The sequence below is a fragment of the Lynx rufus genome, unplaced genomic scaffold (assembly GCF_022079265.1).
Source record: "Lynx rufus isolate CCGP_SWC_20201006 ecotype Redwood Valley unplaced genomic scaffold, mLynRuf1.p SCAF_1, whole genome shotgun sequence".
In the NCBI taxonomy this organism is placed as follows: domain Eukaryota; kingdom Metazoa; phylum Chordata; class Mammalia; order Carnivora; family Felidae; genus Lynx; species Lynx rufus.
The window spans coordinates 63,744,448-63,760,177 of NW_025814823.1; the positions used below are offsets into that span (position 1 = coordinate 63,744,448).

The 15,730-nt window shown below is 36.9% G+C and overlaps 1 long non-coding RNA gene across 1 annotated transcript; it reads left to right on the top strand.

The window, feature by feature from the left end:
* Positions 1-4,246: 4,246 nt before the first annotated feature.
* Positions 4,247-7,484, top strand: LOC124514919 (uncharacterized). Its single transcript, XR_006962694.1, has 3 exons — positions 4,247-4,828; positions 5,682-5,750; positions 6,208-7,484. It is a non-coding gene; the product is annotated as an uncharacterized LOC124514919 (long non-coding RNA).
* The last annotated feature ends 8,246 nt before the right edge of the window (positions 7,485-15,730 follow it).

Here is a 15,730-nt window from a genome sequence, read left to right on the forward strand (position 1 = left end):
GGCGTCTCTTTCAACACAATTTTGACCAACACCTGTAGTGTATTTGAAGAGGAACCAATATATGCCTCATCATCTGTAGTATGCCTATCAAACAATACTTCTTAGTCTTTATGGGTCTTGGATCCTTGGAAATATAATGAAATCCAAGGACTTTCCATTAGTTACATATTAGCACAATTAACTCTATATTGGAATTTGGTTTTCTTCACATAGATGACAAAGCAACATTTATAAAGAGCTATATCTTCCTCACATTTCTTCAAATATTGAATATGAATTAAAAAATTATCAAATAAGGTAAAAAGTAAATTCAAGGAGAAGGATGCTCTGCTTGGCCGGGAGGCAAACTTGACACAGTGGAGTGGTTTTTGATTCATTCCGCTATGGCAAGCAATCCTTGCTGCTCTCTACCTCTGACCACACAGAAGACCCCTTCAGTGTGGCTTGCAGTGCTTATAGGTGTTTGTAAGTTTCTGTTTATAGTGAAGTTTTCAGGACTCTGTCATTTTAATCCATAGCCTGAAGAATTTTCTCAGCGCTGGACTATCTCCAGGGTTAACTGCTTTCAGTATCCCTTTCCAGAGTGGCAACTTGTACCTAACAATAAGTTTTTGTTGTTTTTTTTTTTTCATCAGTATCTTCAATGCCACATCAAGGCCTCCAGTCAAAGGATTTACCTTATTCATGTGGCTGAAAATATCTGTCGAATGACCCTATTCATGAGTCAACTCTTCCCTGTCAAATGGAGCTGGAATTTGGGTTGATTATATCCTCCTAATAGTGAAACTTCTACATAAGGTTCATTTAAGTATATGAAGACTTGTCTTTTGGAAAATCAACAATTATATACTACCTTCCTTGTTATGACAAAATCTCTCGAAAGGTAGCAATTCAAGGCCCCATTTCAGTTGTCGACTGATCTTAAACATGCCAGTGTAGAACGCTGTGATCTTGCATCCCAGTGATGTTTGGCTCTTCTTCACTCACCCACAAAGCTAGATGAATTCCAACTACTCACGTGCTTATCTCTGCTTGGAGTAGCAGGAAGTTTCTTCTAATTGAGTTTTCTTTGGCAAAACCATAATCTTGAAGATAATGATGCCAAATTGGTAATTCTTTTTTGGGGATCTGTGAACACCTTGAACATAAACCGGGAGCTGCCTGGTTTTATCCTATCTTAAGTTGAAGGAAAAAATAACCACAACTAACATTAATTAAATTTAAATTTATCCAAATAAATATTGGTATTGGAACTTGTTTTGATCATGGTTAAGTACATACATACAAAGTGACTTGACTGAATTCGGCAAACCATTTTGATAACATTATCTAATAACTGGTCTTAAGAGGACAGTGTTTTTTGTTTTGTTTTATTTTATTTTTTTGTTTTTATAATTTATTGTCAAGTTAGCTAGCCTCCAGTGTAAACAGTGTATTCTTGGCTTCAGGAGTAGATTCCCATGGTTCATCACTTACGTGTAACACCCAGTGCTCATCCCAACAAGTACCCTCCTCAAAGACCCTCACCCATTTTCCCTAACCCCCCCAACCCCTCACCCCCATCAACCTTCAGTTTTTTCTCTGTATTTAAGAGTCTCTTATGGTTTCCCTCCCTCTCTGTTTGTAACTTATTTTTCCTTCCCTTCCCCTATGGTCTTTTGTTAAGTTTCTCAAATTCTACATATAAGTGAAAACATATGATATCTATCTTTCTCTGACTGACTTATTTCACTTAGCATAATACCCTCCAGTTCTATCCACGTTGTCACAAATGGCAAGATTTCATTCTTTTTCATAGCCAAGTAGTATTCCGTTGTATATATAAACCACATTTTCTTTATCCATTTATCAGTTGGTGGACATTTGGGCTCTTTCCATAATTTGGCTATTGTTGATAGTGCTGCTCTAAACATTGGGGTACATATGCCCCTATGAATCAGCACTCCTGTACCCTTTGGATAAATTCCTAGTAGTGCTATTGCTGGATTGTAGGGTAGTTCCATTTTTAATTTTTTGAGGAAACTCCACGCTGTTTTCCAGAGTGGCTGTACCAGTTTGCACCCAGGGAATGCAAGAGGGTTCCCTTTCCTCCACATCCTCACCAACATCTGTTGTTGCCTGAGTTGTTACTTTTAACCACTCTGACCAGTGTGAGGTCGTATCTCAATGTGGTTTTGATTTGTATTTCCCTAATGATGAGTAATGTTGAGCATCTTTTCATGTGTCTGTTAGCTATCTGGATGTCTTCTTTGGAAAAGTGTCTATTTATGTCTTCTGCCCATTTCTTAACTGGATTAATTGTTTTTTGGGTGTTGCGTTTGGTTAGCTCTTAATAGGTTTTTGATACTAACCCTTTATCTGATATGTCATTTGCAAATATTTTCTCCCATTCTGTTGGTTGTCTTTTAGTTTTGTTGATTGTTTCCTTTGCTGTGCAGAAGCTTTTCATCTTGATGAAGTCCCAATAGTCCATTTTTGCTTTTATCTCCCTTGCCTTTGGAGACATGGCAAGTAAGAAGTTGCTGCATCTGAGGTCAAAGAGGTTGTTGCCTGTGTTCTCCTCTACGATTTTGATGGTTTCCTGCCTCACATTTAGGTCTTTCATCCATTTTGAACTTATTTTTGTGTATGGTGTAAGAAAGTGGTCCAGTTTCATTCTTCTGCATGTTGCTGTCCAGTTCTCCCAGTACCATTTGCTAAAGAGAAAGAGACTATCTTTTTTCCATTGGATATTCTTTCCCGCTTTGTTGAAAATTAGTTGGCCATAGATTTATGGGTCCATTTCTGGGTTCTCTATTCTGTCTCATTGATCTACGTGTCCATTTTTGTGCCAATACCTTATTGTCTTGATGATTACAGCTTTGTAGTACAGGCTAAAGTAAGAGGACAATGGCTTTAAATCAGGTACTTCGGAAGATAAAAACAAAAGTGTGTGTGTGTGTGTGTGTGTGTGTGTGTGTGTGTGTGTTTCTTTTAACCTCTTGTCCTCATTATTTCTCAGGAAAATCAAATTACTATTTTTCTATCTTCTTTCATTTTGTTCCCATTTCCTGGAACATCTTTCTCTTTCTCTTGTATTTGTCCAAGCTATATTTATTCTTTAAAGCTCTCACAGGTCCCTTCTCTTCAATGATAACTTTCCTGCTGCATCAAGACTTCTTGGAACCCATTGGCATTCATTACAAAGTTTAACACTCACTCCTACTCTGTAATTTTCATTCCCATGTCACATGTCAGTCCTGCCTCCACAATTAGTGTATAATTTCCATCAGGGTGGAAATCATATCTCTACCGCTTCTGTGTAACATGAAACAGAGTGTTTTCTACCTTGCCTGCCACGTCTACTTTAATACTTTTTTGTTTTTCTGTTTGAAATTGTATCAGTGGTAAATGTTATATGTTACAAAGCTTCACACATGTTGGCTACCCATAAACATCTAGAGTTATTTTTTTCTAAGAATAATTCTTAATGTAAAATCACACCATAAATAAAACATGTTCAAATGAGACAGTTTCAAATAGATGCATTTAAGAGATAATAAATCAGAACAAAGCTTTGAGATGGTGTCTAGTTTCAAACATACTAAATGCATTTGAATATAGATCTTTACCAACAAATTGATAGTTCTAAGAAACTTTCTGAGGGAAGATTTTATTTATCATATATTTCAGGCCAGTATTAGAAGACCTAAAAAACTAAGTTTCTAAAAAGGTTGACTGAGTCCACAAAGGAAAAGAGAAGATTGTACACTATTCTTAAAATCACAGAAAATTCCTTTAAACATCAGAACTCCTCATGTTGCCTGAAGATATGTGTGCCTCAAAATAAGAAAAGCTTAAGTTTCCAAACACAGTTTTCATGTTTCTTTACTTAAATGATTTATGAAGCCAGGCTCCATCTTCTTTCAATGCATCCTCCTCTAAAGCCATCACCACTATAAACACGCCAGTGTTCATTTTAATGTTCTCCAAGCACAGCAACTAGGACTTTTTTTCTCAGATGTCACCAAATTTCTAAGGTTCATTTTGCTAGTAAAAAATAAGATTAGGGGGACGCCTGAGTGGCTCAGTCTGTTGGGCGTCCAACTTTGGCTCAGGTCATGATCTTGCGGTTTGCAAGCTCGAGTCCCCTGACAGCTCTGAGCTGTCAACACAGAGCCTGGAGCCTGCTTCAGATTCTGTGTCTCCCTTTCTCTCTGCTCCTCCCCTGCTTATATACTCTGAAAAACAAACAAACATTAAAAAAAAACTAAAAAAAAAATAATAAGGTTAGTGGTTGGAAGTATTATATTTATATGTGGATGACACCAGAGAGTTTCAGGGTTGTCTTTTGCCACAGGCATCACAGGTAAGAGCCATGGCCTGTCTTTCCTGGTAGAAATTTCCCCAGAGCTGTGGTAATATCCTTGTTGGGATTGTTAAACACCCAAGAAAGACTAACTGGATGGATTAACATTCCATGGTTGGACCCGTGCCCTAAGGTTGGGCATCTGAAAGTTTAAGTCTGCTAAATTGACTGTTTTGCCTCTGTTGTTTAGCTTCAGGCACAAGACACGGACCTCCTCATTCATCAGGCCAAGGAAGCCCGGAAATTTTCCCACAAGACCAGCCAGGAGACTCCGAACACTGGTGGGAGCCAAGAGGATACATCAGGGTCCCTGGTCCTGAATGAAGCACCACCAGCACTTGGGAAAGTGCTACCAGCCACAACAGTCATTAGAACACTCCCACATGCAAGAGGGCCCTGTAGAGCCATATTCCAGAGTGACAACTACTTTTTAAAATCACTAAAATCTTCTCAAACTTATAAGCATGTCTTTAAAAATAGGTATAATCTGCTTCACTTACGAAAGATGTATTGTTGTTATTTTCTGATTTCTTCCAATTAAGATTTTCAAACAGCAAAATTCTATGTGACCCATTAGTGTTTATTAGAAATCTTTCAGTCAGCATATGGTTTTCCAGATACTTATCAATATTTTTTTTCTCGAACGATTTCCATCTATTTTCCAAATAGAATTTCCTAAAATGTGAGCCACTATATTTTTGTTGGATGAACAAACCACATTAGTGTAAAACAGAAATCATACATATTGTCTACATATTATTTTAAATGTTTTTTTCCTTCATAGACTTGAAGTTTCTCTCAGCTGTTTATTTTTTGTTCTGTGAGGGTTGGAATTAGTCGGGTATTGCCACTTTTGAACAGTTGGTGGCTCCAACGCTTTGCAACTGTCTTACAAGTATGGCACCAAAATAAGATCGCTCTCTTTCACTGTTCCATGCAGAATTTGAAAACAAAAGTGCATTTGAGTAAATGTGGTGCATTTAATCAGAAGCTGAAAGTTATATCAGATATGAATTCAGAAGAAAGGTTTTAATCTTAGCATATGATTCAAACTATGTAATAATACAAGTAAATTCACTAAGTGCACTTAAAGCATCAAAAGTGTTCCACTAGAAATATAATGTAAGCCATATAGGTAATTTAAAAATTTCTAGCAGCCACATTTTTAAAAAGAATAAAAATAAATGGGTGAAATTAATATGAGTAATTTATTTTATTTAATCTGACATATCCAGATCATTATTTCAACATGTAATTAATATAAAAGTTACTAATGAGATATTTTACGTGCTTTTTTCCCCTTCCACACCCGATGTATATTTTATACTTACAGCATATCTCAATTTCGACTACCATATTTCAAGAGCTCAGTAGCTGCATATGGCTAGTGGCTACTGTATTGGTGAGTTGAGGTCTAAAGTACCTAAGGGTAGCTCTTCTATTCAGATTAGATGCAATCTATGAATATCAGGTGGCAATTAATTTTTGTAAATGAAATTCTGTAAAGAAATTCTTATTTTTGCATTAATTTGGTCCTAAGATTGGAGCTTTTTTCCTACAGAAAATCATCCAGGAGACTTACCTTACAATTTTGATGAGATGGGAATGAAGCATATGACTTAGCTAGCAGCATATTAGTTTGTGTTACTGACAATTTTAGAGACTGCATTAGCAAGGATTTTGAGATTTCTCTAGAGTCATTATTGGTCCCTTAATATTTTAGGTAGATTCTAACATTTACCCAATGCTTGACTTTGATTTCTGATTCTCCCCTTCCGTTATTTCTAGAATTTAGCTTGCCGCATTCTTTTATTTGGCCTTTGCAGTCTACTCAGACTATATTGTGTTTCCTTTCTCAGGCTGCTGTTAACATTCAGATTGTATAAGAGCACAGCCTCTGGAGTCAAACCCGCTGATTTGAGTCCAGGCTTCACCACTAACTGGTCATGTGACCTCGGACCAACCAGATACTCCTTGTGCTTCAGTTGACATCTAAAAACTGCAGAAAATTATAATGCCTGGTTCCTGAATTGTGGTGAAGATTAAATAAGACACGTCGGTCCTTGGCATCTACCACACAGTAAACATCAGCTTGCACATGGCTTAGCTCAATCCTTTGGTCCTGTGAAATGTATTGGTGTTGTCTCTTATCAACTCTATCATATTTAACAAAATAAAATAACTTGATGGTAGACCTTTATTTTTTATTGTTGAATGAGGAATTTCATTGGAGATGCTTCCTATTGACACAGATAACTTAATAAAATAAAGTTGTCTGGTCTTCCTCAGATCACCAGATAGGATCTTCTGAATATTTCACAAGGAAAGTGCTGAGGAAGCACAGTGATTGAAGGTCATGGCTCTAGACAGCATTCTGGAAAATATAGCTTCAAACAAAATACAAATATTCTTATTTCTCCCCTGTGCTGTTTATTCTTTATTAAATAGGATCTATTCTGTTGCTAAGGAAGGCAAAAATTCAACTTTTCAAGTGTAATTGTTCTGTACATCTACGCAACATATCTACTGTGTAATTATGGTGTGCTAGGTGTTATTGTTGTTACATTGGTTTTGTTTAGAGATAATGAAGCATTTAAAAAGTTTGAGAACAGTAAATTGGTTCTGGGTCTTGGTGAATAAACTTGACATACTACTTAAACACACAGAAATTAAACACGCTTTTCAAGGTAGTCAAGAACGTTTATTACTTCCTCAACTGTAAACTGAGGTTTAAAAAAATGTAGAACATTTGAAAAAAAAGTCATCTCTGCCATCTGTTGTAGTCCAATCCGGGAATAATGATCTATGGAGGAAAAGGAAACAAAAGCCAGTAAGTTGGTAACAATTCCAAAAACACCTACTAGAAAAGTATTTGTGTACTGATTAGTATCTTGGATTTTTCAATTGATTAAGTTTTTACCATCTGTGGCCACAGCTGTCAGATCTATTTCTGGACAGTAAGAATGTGGAATAAGTCAGGAACTAGAAATACATTATAAAACATATCATGTGGCATAACTTAAGATGAAATTGTACATTAAGAATATGCTGTATTTGTGTTTTAATCCTCTATCCATTAAAATATTCATGAATAGATTATATCCCTACATTCAATAAATATTTATTTTGTGCCTGATGTGTAGATCTTATAACTAACTTTGTTTTCTTGTACGTTCGGATCTCTTTTGTAGTTAACATGTCCTTTGAAGGGACTGACTTTCACGTTGTAGCTCACAGAGGTCTGTGCAGGATGGATGGCTATGGAAGCCGCAGCTTGGATTAGGCTGAAGGTGGTAAGAATGATGAAGAGAAAAATCCCAGAAAATTTCCGAATGGAGAATTGATGATGTAATGATTGATTATATGGATGCATATGGATGCTAAAAGAGAAAGGAATCTCAGTGACATAATCCAGTAAGATGATAGTGATTTAGTCTGAAGTGTTGTGATGAAAGGTAGTGAACCTGGGGCCCTTGGATAAGATGGCTTTCTTTTTCTTAATGACAGATTATTATTTGGAAGAGTGGAAAGCTGATGGATTCAGTTCCTGTAGAGGTTTCTAGGGAAGTGAAACAGGCAGGCAGTTAAGGATGAACAGACATACTGTAAGCAGAAAACAGGGCCAAGACATTGTTTGATGGCAAACATTTTGTTAGGAGCCATAAATGGCCATAGAGCTTTTCACAACAGAACTCTATAGCCTGGGAGGGCAAATTATGTGTGCACATTGAAAGTTTATTTGATCCATGTTTTCTGCTTCTAATTAAAATCTCATAAGAAAAAACTTTTTTTTTTAAGAAAAAACTTTTAACATTAACTGTAAAGGTACAGATGTTTTTACTGTGCAGACACTGCTACAGCTTTTATTTTGACTTTTACAGATTAACCAGAGAGGTAAATAAGAGTGAAAATATTAAATTGATTTTTCTTTGATGAAATTTTAAAAATTACCAGATTTCATTCTGGGCATCACCAGTTGTGAGAATCGGAAATGTAAAGGAAGGCCTAGAGTTCTATGGCCCAAGTTGATTCTGTTTCTTTATGCTTCAGTGACAATTAGCCAAAACCAACAAATAATCTCAGCTTTCCATATTTCTACTTCTATTTTACTTAATTTCTTTAAGAGTGTGTGTGTGTTGTTGTGTAAATATGTGTGCCCTCTTAAATGTTGCCCTCTTAAGACTAGAGCAGCTCGAGTTTCCAACGCATGTTACCTGGACTTAAAATAAAATATTCATTTTTAAACTTTCTAACTAATATTCTAATCCAATCACATTCCCTTTGTGCTAAATGCCTTGAAGATACAAAAATATACTCTTCCTTGATTCTGTGCATAAGAACTCCACTCTAGTGGAGGTGATAAATCCAAACGTATGAATTATAATACCCAATAATGAGGTGATAAATGCATACAAGAGGAGCAAATGATGAGAATTGAGGGCAGGACTCATAGCTTCTCTACAAGGCAAACTGGTTTCACAGTCAATGAGTATAATAGTCTGAGATATGTTTAGGAATTCAGGTTCTTTGACCAAATAGCTTGGTCAAAGACACAAAGGTGGGAAAAAGAAGTGATTCCATTTTGCTTGAATGAAGTACGTACAAAAGGGAAAAGTGGGAAATAATTCTAAAGAGGTAGGCTGGGGGTCAGCTCAAGAAGGACCTCGTATGGTAGGTCAGGTAACGGACAGTGGTGTGTCACTGAGGCATTTGATGAGCAAAATGGGTGTTAGGGCAATGATAAGAGCACGGGCAGATCAGACAGACCTGTGTCCAGATCTGGTGCTGCTGCTCGCTGGCTTTGTCATCTCATCAGGTTACTCAACCTCTCTGAGCCTTGATTATTTTTCCTGGGATTATAACTGTACCTACAAGCTATAATGTGGACTAAATTAACAATGAGGTTAAACATCACAGACTCTGACAAATGGTGGTAAAAAACTGTTATGCTAATAGAAATGCTAATAACTATAATAAGATAGGCTTGGTTTTTGCATTATGTGAAATTATTTTAATTTCTTTTTTAAGAAATTTTTTTTTTAATGTTTATTTATTTTTGAGAGAGACAGAGACAGAGCATGAGCAGGGGAGGGGCAGAGAGGGAGACACAGAATCCGAAGCAGGCTCCAGGCTCTGAGCTGTCAGCACAGAACCCGATGCAGGGCTCGAACTCACGAGCTGTGAGATTATGACCTGAGCCGAAGTCGGACGCTCAACCAACTGAGCCCACCCAGGCGCCCCAGAAATTATTTTAATTTCTGGAGTACCCAACTCATGAGGTAAAACCACCCACTGCCATTCTATTGTAGAACTAGACCCTATTTTCTGTTTTATTACGAAGATTGCCAATTTTGTTTTGAGTTCTATATATTTTGGTGCTGCTTTTATACAGTTGTAAAATATGAAGGCTAAAAAACTATGTGTATAATTTTTTAAATCTACATAAATAGTGGGAATAAGTGTCTTAATTCATTTGAGCAACTAAAATGTTTTCCAGTTTAAATTTTTTTTTGCTTATTGTTTTTCAAGAGGTCTTGTTTAAACCTAGTAACACTTAAAAATTTTTTTTTTAAGTTTATTTATTTATTTAGAGAGAGAGCAAGAAAGAGCACAAGTGGGTGACGGGCAGAAAGAAGGAGAGACAGAATCCTGAGCAGGCTCCACACCATCAGTGCAGAACCTGATGTGGGGCTCGAACTCACTGTGAGATCCCGACCTGAGCTGAGATCGGGAGTCAGATGCTTAATGGACTGAGTCACCCAGGAGCCTCTAAACCCAGTAATATTTTTTTTTAATATGAAATTTATTGTCAAATTGGTTTCCACACAACACCCAGTGCTCATCCCAACAATATTTTTAAAAGTATATATATACAATTTCATAGCTGACAGAGATATAACAGGCCAATTTAGCTCAGCACCCCCACGACCCCTCTGGAGAAACTGGGACGTTTTAGAGGCTTGGCGACTGTTCCAAGGCAACAATATCAAAGATGAAGGGAAATTTTGATCAGATATAGTAGCTGATTATTCTCCCTCCTAATTATCTTGCTTTGTTTTTAGTAATGTGATTAAAAGTGATTTTCAAAGTTAAGTTTATCACAAAATACTGCAAAGAAACACAAAATACTGCAAAGAAATCTTTCTGAGCATTTTCTGGCCATATAATTAGGGAACGTGGAGACATTTTTTGTACTGAAAGCATTATCCAAATTAGCATACGAACAGCACAAAAAGGTCAGTTACACATTCTTTGGTCCCTTTGGCCCTTTAAAAATAGTTATTGAAATTAACTTCTTGGATTTCCACCATTCGCTGTTGAGATTGACTTGGTTTTGCCTCTCTGCTCCACCACCTTTCTGACAAGCTGCTGGAGGGGAGGGGGTGCTGAGGCCACGCATACGGGCGGGGGGGGGGGGGGGGGGAAGGGGTGGGGGTGCAGGGGCGTGGCCGTAGGGGAAGCCACTGGGGGAAGAGCAAACAGAAGGGCTGAGCACATTTTTAATAATATGAAAGGCCTGGTGTGCTTACTTAACTGCTGCCCCAATACTTAGGGGCAGTAAGTTACTACACATTATTGGGGAGTGCACTAAGGCACACTAATTAATTTGGATATAAAGATTTACATTTTGTAAAAATTTACTGAGCTGCAAAATGAGCAGTCCTTATAAGTAAGCTCCCATGAAATATCTGAGAATCTCTTGTGATGAGGATGTTAGGCAAGTGGTAGCTTTCCTTTCAATGCCTTTTCTTCCACCAAACTTTCTGTGTACTTACTTCTTTTTCTTCCTCAGACGTTGGGGAGTGTAGTTTTCCTTTTTAGGACAGTGTGGAGTTTTATTTATATAAAATATTTATTTTAAGATTACAACAGTAAATTTAGAAAATACTTGATACTCTAAAAAGGAAGTAATAAATTGGAAATAACTAGTTAGTATATTTGTATCATCCCTTTTTGTAGGCAATTTTTAGTACAGCCGCAAACATATTCTTGATGCATTTTCAATCTTAATTTTTTCGTACAACATTCCTCAAGTTATTTGAAACTTTAAGAGTATAATTTTTATTGACTACATGATATACCATCATATTGATGATGTGATATATGGATTGTTTTTTATTAGTGCTGTGAGTTAATGAGAGTAACTGTATGAGTCTATGTTGTCTATGCCCTATGATTCCAATGTCATTCCCCTAGATACAACAGCTTCTCATGAAAAGATATTTGTACTTTGAAAAGTAAATTGCACTTTGAAATATTCAGAAGGACATTTGTTAAGTAATTACACAATGAAATCAACTTGCTTCTTGAGCCTTGTGCTTTGTGAAGTCATGGAAGCCATTGTGCACTTTGATCAGGGCGTCCACACCTCTTTATGGTCTTTTTTTATGTGCATGTCTATCCTTCGGATTTGTGAATTGTTGGAGGGTAGGGGCTGATGTGATTCAGCTCTTCCTCCCTAGTTTTATACTTGGAACAGAGCCTGGCGTATAGTTGCTCTGATGTTTGAATGAATCAATGAGATGCTTTGGGCCACACTGAGTGTTGATGAAGAAGTCAGTGGGGTTTGGTCTGAGTGAGTGGTTTAGGTAATGCTGTTTGGATTTTGAAGGAACATTCACTGTGTCAAATGTGTGGACAGGGGAAGTACTGGAGATATAGTATGATTGTTTGTCCAGTTTCTCTCTATGTAACATCTGAGAAGTGAGAATAAGGAATGGAGAATGCAGGGAATGTATTTTGAATTCTGAAATTTGTAATGTGAACTCTTCTTCTGGGAAAGGCAAAAGCTAATTAGTGAAAGCCAAGACAGGATTTAAAAACATATGTTATTTTATGATTGTGAACAAATCTTAAAATATTATTGGTGATTATTTATATTTATTTGGATTAAAAGCAGGCTCATTGAACCTCTGTATTATTGGTATTTCTCTGCAGAATATTTGTGTTTTCCTCTTCATAAAGACTGACAGAGATCATTCTATGTTCAATTTCCATGGTTAGTGTGCCATGGACCAAGTAATCAGTATTTTGATTTGCATAGTACATGTTATGCTCAATAGATATTTGTCAGCATGAATGGAATGATTTACATTTGAAAGTGAGTAATGAATACTGGTTTAGTTTTAACATTATACTTTTATAAGCATAATTATTTTCCTAGATTCCTAACCAAGTTTTGTAGTCTTAAGACTAATCCAATGGCTATTAGACCAGTAGACAATGTTACTTAAAGTTGGTGGTTTCATTCTAGTGATCTACTCTCAAATTTACGAAGAGCAAATATCAAGCACATTATCATTATTAAATTATCACCAGTCAGGTTTCATAATTGTACTCAAGTGGAAAGAATGGGAATATAAACATCTACTTCCATTAGTTTTTCTAATGAGGCAGTATACATCTAAGTCTCCTATTATAACTGGTTAGATTTTTAAGATGCGACACCTAACCTTGCAAACGTTGATTCAGCACACACTTAGATCCTCTGAACAGTGTGGAGAAGCTTAAGATTTTCTTAGGGAAACAAAGCTTAACCACAGGATAGCTTAGATAATGATATGTAACTGATCAGCAAGTAATCATTGGCACAATAATATGCTATAGGAATCCAGAGGTGGCAAAGAATAATTTGGTGTGGCTGGAAAAGTTTTCACAAAAAATAAGAAATGAGCTTTTAAAGAAAGAGAAAGAGAGGAGGTTAAAAGTGATATTCAGTTTAATGCTTTTGAGTAGAAATAAGCAAGGCATATTTTGGGTGGGGGGAGTGATGGATTTCTTTCCCTCTGGCAGAAACAGAGTAAAGTGTATTCACACTATTGAACTTGCATAAGCATTTTGTGGGAATTACTCTGCATCCCAAACGAAGAGTTCATTTTTGGAAAATGTCCAGAAATCTGCATTCTAATATTCCACATTAACATGATGCAGGTATTCCCTGAATTAGACTTGAAGAAACACAGGGGTACTAATTGCTTTGCCATCAATTAGTAATTTTCCTGAATAGAGTATAGACCTGCTGCAAAGTGATTGATCTGGGCCCAGGATGGAAGATGATTTAGATCAGGAACAGGGCGTAGGTGATGAGTCTTCTCTGGGAAATAATGCAATCAACTGGTAATTTAATGAGAAAAGGTGGGGCAGTTGGAATGAAAAACATGAATATGAGAGATAGGTAGATATATTGGCAAGTCTTGTAATTTATATTACATGGAGGCATTAGAAGAGAAAGAGGATACGAAACACTCTGAGCCAGCAAGATGATCTTTATTAATAAAAAGAACAGACTTCAGGGTCTTGTGTTTGTAAATTTAGTAGGAAAAAAACAGTGCATGAAGAAGAGTGTGAACTGGGGGAGAAGACAAAGTCCTTTTGATAAAATAGAACTTGAGATACTGGTAGGGTATCCAGATGAAAAAGCAGAGAGAGGAGGGGGTAGATGAGAGAACAAGGGCTACGCGCACTTAGCTCGCATGCCCGGATCACTTCCCATTGGTGTGAGAACCACCAGATCGTCGGTATTCATTTTCCAAGCACTGCTTTAACCAATTGCCACACTAGCCACAAACTCTGTGGCTTAACACAGCAGGTTTCTTTTTTTTCTTTTTCTTTTTCTCTCACAGTACAAGAGGCCAGAAGTCTGAAATATGATGTCGGCAGGCTTGGTTTCTTCTAGAGGCTCTGAGGCAGAAACCATCCCATGCCTCTCTGCTAGCTTCAGGGGCTTGTCAGATCCTTGGCGTTCCTTGGGTTGCAACTGGGTCACTCTAGTCTCTGCCCCCATGTTCACGCTGCCCTTTTCTCTCTGTGTCGTTGTCTCTTATAAGGATGGCACTCACTGGATATAGGGCTCACCCTAACTCCAAGACAAGTTCATCTCAAGAGCCTTCGTTAAGGCTTTTTACATCTGCAAAGACCCTATTTTCAAATAAAGTCACATTCTGAGGTTCTATAGAGAATTTTAGAGGACACTTCAACCCAGCACATCCTCCTAGAGATATGGAGGGAATAAAGAGGGAGCATAAAGGTGGAAGCTTTGGGAGAAACTAAGCATTAGGAAGTAGGAGAAAGGGGAGAAACAGGCAAAACAATAGAGAAACAGATACTGGAGAGCCAGGAGGAGGAGGAGGACAGTGCGTTGTCAGGAAAGCTGAAGAAGTTAGAGTCTTCAGAGAGATGGTGTTTGGCAATGTCAGGTTCAGCAGATATATGCATAAAATTGGCCACTAGGTGTTGGATGAGGGTGATTTATGAACATCAGGAGAGCAGTTACAAGATGATTTGAGAATATGGACAGAAAAAGGAGAGTGAGGAAAAACTAGAATGATATATAGGAAACAGCTCAGATGGAGTTTTTTCCCCCCAAGATAGAGAGGATCAGAATACAATTTCTCCTCCAGGAGAGGCTGGCAATTATGTAAAGTGTCCCCAGACACATCCAGAGAGAGAATTGTTCTCTCTTCTCACAAAATCTGGATCAAGTGAATTCAAAAGTGGTCAGAGCAAGGGATTTCTCCTCTCTGCCTGAGAGCATGAACTGCTTGTACCTTTTCATATGCAAATATAAAGAATTAGGCTGAATGCTAATTAAATTGCAAAGACATTTGTAAAGTACTATCACATCTAGGGATAGTTAATAATAGTTAATAGTTAATGCATGGACCTTATTTATAGATAGCAAAGATCAAACATAAGATAAGAGGAATCTGTAGATGGAAGAATTAAAGATCAATTACGACAATGGTACACAGCATTGAAAGCTGCTGGAAGAACTTCCTACACGTTAATCAAAGATAATTATCAATTATGAGGCTTTATCATTAGTAGAGTGTCTACACTTTGCATCTTAAAAAGCTGATGATAATTAGTCTCTAGTTCTTGCTCTAAGTGCTCATTATGTTCAGAAAGGATTGACTCTTTCCTTTAAAAATGACTTTTAGCTCATGACCTTGGGCAACTTAGATTCTTCTGTCCCTACACAAGTTGAGATAATGCTCATTTTTTCCATTGTTCAAAAAAAAATTGATATTTGCATAAACGCTAAATAATATGAAGAAACCATACAATGAATACAGAGAGGGCAAAAGATTTTAGCTTTGAATCATTGTTTAATTCAGAGGAGCAGATTTATTATGCTAATTACATCTAAGATGTAACTAATAGATCAGGAATTAGTGATGAGCATTTTTCCAATGGAGAAGAATAATAATGTCTATTTACTGAGTGATATGAACTAAGAATTGTACATAACACTTCACATGTGTTATCTCAGTTAACCCTCTCAATAACATCATAACATAGTTATTATACTTTCCCCGCATTTTACATAATAAGGAAAGAAAGTGTCAGAGTGATTTAACAACTTGCCCAAGATGATACAAA